The sequence below is a fragment of the Schistocerca cancellata genome, chromosome 7 (assembly GCF_023864275.1).
Source record: "Schistocerca cancellata isolate TAMUIC-IGC-003103 chromosome 7, iqSchCanc2.1, whole genome shotgun sequence".
NCBI classification, from domain to species: domain Eukaryota; kingdom Metazoa; phylum Arthropoda; class Insecta; order Orthoptera; family Acrididae; genus Schistocerca; species Schistocerca cancellata.
The window spans coordinates 368,445,793-368,451,162 of record NC_064632.1 but is presented as its reverse complement, the minus strand read 5'-3'; the positions used below and the strand labels follow the sequence as shown (position 1 = coordinate 368,451,162).

At 44.8% G+C, this 5,370-nt stretch overlaps 1 non-coding gene across 1 annotated transcript; it reads right to left on the bottom strand.

Annotated features, from left to right (window-relative positions):
- Positions 1 to 1,097: 1,097 nt before the first annotated feature.
- On the bottom strand, positions 1,098 to 1,171 carry Trnat-ugu (transfer RNA threonine (anticodon UGU)). The gene has a single exon. It is a non-coding gene; the product is annotated as a tRNA-Thr (tRNA).
- Positions 1,172 to 5,370: the final 4,199 nt, after the last annotated feature.

Here is a 5,370-nt window from a genome sequence, read left to right as displayed (position 1 = left end):
TCTTCTAACCAAACTGCGTGCCCATGGAATATCGCCTTAGTTGTGGAACTGGATTCATGATTTCATGTCAGAAAGGTCACAGTTTGTAGTAATAGATGAAAAGACACTGAGCAAAACAGAAGTGTTCCCCAAGGAAGTATTATAGGCCCTGATCTATATTAATGACATGGAGACAATCTGAGTAGCCCTCTAAGACTGTTTGTAGATGATGCAGTCATTTCCCATCTTGTAAAGTCATCAGATGACCAAAACGAATTGCAAAATGATTTAGATAAGATATATGTATGATACAAAAAGTGGTAATCGATACTGAATAAAGAAAAGTGTGAAATTATTCATGTGAGTACTAAAAGAAATCCACTAAATTTTGATTACGTGATACGTCACACAAATCTGAAGGCTGTGAATTCAACTAAATACTTAGGGATTACAATTACAAATAACCTAAATTGGAATGACCACATAGATAATGTTGTGGGTAGAGCAAACCAAAGACTGTGATTCATTGGCAGACCACTTAGAAGTTGCTTAAGGTCTAATAAAGGACTGCTTACACCACACTTATCCACCCTATCCTGGAGTATGGCTGTGTGGTGTGGGATACACATCAGAAGAGTCTGATGGATGACACTGAAAAAGTTCAAAGGAGGGCAGCTCATTTTTGTATTATCGCAAAATAGGGGAGGTAGTGCCACAGACATGATATACGAATTGGAGTGGCAATCACTGAAACAAAGGCATTTTTCATTGTGACTGGAGCTTCTCATGAAATTTCAATCAATAGTTGTCTCCTCCAGTTTCAGATACATTCTGTTGGCACCTACCTAAATAGGGAGAAATGACCATCACTGTAAAATAAAAGAAATTAGGGCTCGCACAGAAAACTTTAAGTGCTCCTTTTTCGCGTGTTCCATTCAAGAGTGGGTCAGTAGAGAGGTAGCTTGAACTATATATACGAAGACAGTAACTTGTTCTCGAAAGAACAGTTACTGTTGATGACCGTACAGCTTTTCCCTGGAATAAATGATGACTAACTGAAAACCTCAGCTGTCGACAGGTGTTGTTGATATACCTCAATGTGGACAGCTGAAAATGTGTGCCCCGACCGGGACTTGAACCCGGGATCTCCTGCTTACATGGCAGACGCTCTATCCATCTGAGCCACCAAGGACACAGATGAATAGCGTGACTGCAGGGACTTATCCCTTGCACGCTTCCCGTGAGACTCACATTCCCAACTGTCCACAATTATACATATGTATTGTACCTTAAAGACATTTGCCCACCCACTCATTACTCACGCACGTTTTGGCGATTCCCGTAAGAGTTTGGGCAACCTGTGCGCATTCGCACAGACGAAGGTCAATGGCTGGGTAGCCTTTAACTACACTCCTGGAAATGGAAAAAAGAACACATTGACACCGGTGTGTCAGACCCACCATACTTGCTCCGGACACTGCGAGAGGGCTGTACAAGCAATGATCACACGCACGGCACAGCGGACACACCAGGAACCGCGGTGTTGGCCGTCGAATGGCGCTAGCTGTGCAGCATTTGTGCACCGCCGCCGTCAGTGTCAGCCAGTTTGCCATGGCATACGGAGCTCCATCGCAGTCTTTAACACTGGTAGCATGCCGCGACAGTGTGGACGTGAACCGTATGTGCAGTTGACGGACTTTGAGCGAGGGCGTATAGTGGGCATGCGGGAGGCCGGGTGGACGTACTGCTGAATTGCTCAACACGTGGGGCGTGAGGTCTCCACAGTACATCGATGTTGTCGCCAGTGGTCGGCGGAAGGTGCACGTGCCCGTCGACCTGGGACCGGACCGCAGCGACGCATGGATGCACGCCAAGACCGTATGATCCTACGCAGTGCCGTAGGGGACCGCACCGTCACTTCCCCACTTCCCAGCAAATTAGGGACACTGTTGCTCCTGGGGTATCGGCGAGGACCATTCGCAACCGTCTCCATGAAGCTGGGCTACGGTCCCGCACACCGTTAGGCCGTCTTCCGCTCACGCCCAAACATCATGCAGCCCGCCTCCAGTGGTGTCGCGACAGGCGTGAATGGAGGGACGAATGGAGACGTGTCGTCTTTAGCGATGAGAGTCGCTTCTGCCTTGGTGCTAATGATGGTCGTATGCGTGTTTGGCACCGTGCAGGTGAGCGCCACAATCAGGACTGCATACGACTGAGGCACACAGGGCCAACACCCGGCATCATGGTGTGGGGAGCGATCTCCTACACTGGCCGTACACCACTGGTGATCGTCGAGGGGACACTGAACAGTGCACGGTACATCCAAACCGTCATCGAACCCATCGTTCTACCATTCCTAGACCGGCAAGGGAACTTGCTGTTCCAACAGGACAATGCACGTCCGCATGTATCCCGTGCCACCCAACGTGCTCTAGAAGGTGTAAGTCAACTACCCTGGCCAGCAAGATCTCCGGATCTGTCCCCCATTGAGCATGTTTGGGACTGGATGAAGCGTCGTCTCACGCGGTCTGCACGTCCAGCACGAACGCTGGTCCAACTGAGGCACCAGGTGGAAATGGCATGGCAAGCCATTCCACAGGACTACATCCAGCATCTCTACGATCGTCTCCATGGGAGAATAGCAGCCTGCATTGCTGCGAAATGTGGATATACACTGTACTAGTGCCGACATTGTGCATGCTCTGTTGCCTGTGTCTATGTGCCTGTGGTTCTGTCAGTGTGATCATGTGATGTATCTGACCCCAGGAATGTGTCAATAAAGTTTCCCCTTCCTGGGACAATGAATTCACGGTGTTCTTATTTCAATTTCCAGGAGTGTATATATATGAAGACAGTAACTTGTTCTTGAAAGAAAAGTTACTGTTGATGACCGTGCAGCTTTTCCCTGGAATAAATGATGACTAACTGAAAACCTCAGCTGACGACAGGTGTTGTTGATATACCTCGATGTGGACAGCTGAAAATGTGTGCCCCGACTGGGACTCGAACCCAAGATCTCCTACTTACATGGCAGATGCTCTGTCCCTGCAGTCGCGCTATTCACCTGTGTCCTCGGTGGCTCAGATAGATAGAGCGTCTACCATGTAAGCAGGAGATCCCGGGTTCGAGTCCCAGTTGGGGCACACATTTTCAGCTGTCCACATCGAGGTATATCAACAACACCTGTCGGCAGCTGAGGTTTTCAGTTAGTCATAATTTATTCCAGGGAAAAGCTGAACGGTCATCAACAGTAACTGTTCTTTCGAGAACAAGTTACTGTCTTCATATATATAGTTAAAGGCTACCCCACGGTCATCAATAGTAACTGTTCTTCTGAGAACAAGTTACTGTCTTCGTATATATAGTTAAAGGCTACCCAGCCATTGACCTTCGTCTGTGCGAATGCGCACAGGTTGCCCAAACCACGTGAATCGCCAAAGCGTGCATGAGTAATGAGTGGGTGGGCAAATGTCTTTAAGGTTCAATACATATGTAGATTTGTGGACAGTTGGTAATGTGAGTCTCACGGGAAGCGTGCAAGGGATAAGTCCCTGTAGTTGCGCTATTCATCTGTGTCCTCAGTGGCTCAGATGGATAGAGTGTCTGCCATGTAAGCAGGAGATCCCAGGTTCAGTCCCGGTTGGGGCACACATTTTCAGGTGTCCACATCGAGGTATAACAACAACACCTGTCGGCAGCTGAGGTTTTCAGTTAGTCATCATTTAGATAACTTGAAGGTGGTTCATTGAACCCTCTGCCAGGCACTTTATTGTGAATAGTGGAGTAATCACATAGATGTAGATGTAGAAGTGTGTGTGTGGCACCTTCTCTGCTGTGCCATCTACCAGCGACTCACCAGCTGCATGGAGCAGCACTGACTCTCTCTCCCTATGTTATCGTATTTCATATCATGCACATCAGTTGCTCTGTCTTGTGGAGATCTGAGAGTATATTTCAGTTGTTGTTCAGAGGTTACAAATAAAGCTATATTTGTGTGACTTGGGTTGGTTTTGTGTATTACTTGATTACTACAGGAACACACAGTTACTACAGTCAAACACAGGGAGATATGCAGATTAAAATCTGTTAAACCAGAACAGTGGCAGAAGTTCGTCATTTTCATAGCAGGAAAAAGAAGAGGAAGAAAGCATTTGCACACATGTCTATACAGTCAAGGATTATGCCCAAGGGGTAACATTTTATAAAAGTCTTGCAAATTCCTGGTTTGGACAATCAGGTAGTTGAGCTGGATACTACACTGTACACCTGTCAGCTCAATTTGGAATTACATCAGCCAAAAGAGAGAATGGTTTGACAAATAAATCAAAATCTGTCTTCAGTTGTGCAACATCTTGGAATCTTTCTGAAAACTCATGGTGAAATTTTTCAATAAGTGAAATGCAGTCAGTCATGTCTAGTCCACAAATTACTGTCTTGAGTTGTGGGAAATGTTCACTTTCATGAACTTGAAACTGGTTTTTCCATAGGATTGCTTTTTGTTTGATAGCATCAGTTTTGTCTGTCATATCTTTTACCAAACAAAATAACATTGAGATGAACTTTATAGAGAGTAAATCAAAATTCTGATAACTAGAGACTTTGTTCTTCTTACCCATTGCTTTGAAAAACTTGTTAATTATGCCCACCTCAGTTATGTTGATTTTAGCCCAAACAAATGCAGCTTAAATCGCTGGAACATCTACCCTGTACAATATGGCTCACAAGATTAGATCAGTGTTATAGGCTTGGAAACCAAAACTTCTACAGTTCAATGGGCGCGTTTGACCACAGTTGTTTTTTGCACCTAAAGCAAAACAAAAGAAATCTATAGTTCAACAGTACCCCATCGTACTGGACAAACCTGGACAGCATTGATATTTTTGGACCTTTACCAAGAAGAAAAGGAAATTTTTCAGAGATCATGGTCATGCTGGAAGTTCTTTCAGAAAATCATATGTTTGTACCCACTAAGAAAGGCTAATGGTAAAATTATGATTCAGAGGCTACACTAGGATTATTTTGTGAATGCTGTTCCTCAGGATTTTGTTTTGACAGCTAATTTTTGTCAACTGAGAACTACATTATGGACAAAATTTTCTAGAGGATGATGGCATTCAGACACATACTCATCTCTAATTACAGATCAGCCTTTAATCTAGCCACACACATCACACAAAAATTGGGTTGTTTATTTCCTACTTACAGCAGCAAAAGACTCACTGGTTTGAGAGAAAAACTGAAATGCCCAGAAACAGCCAAATCCATGATTGTGCTGTCATACCACCATGTCCCATACCTCACAGAAAGAAACCAGAAAATATTATCAAAGAATTTGTTGAGGTTCCACCAGAAGGAGACATCATAAAGCCTTTAAGTTTAGAAATTAAAAAG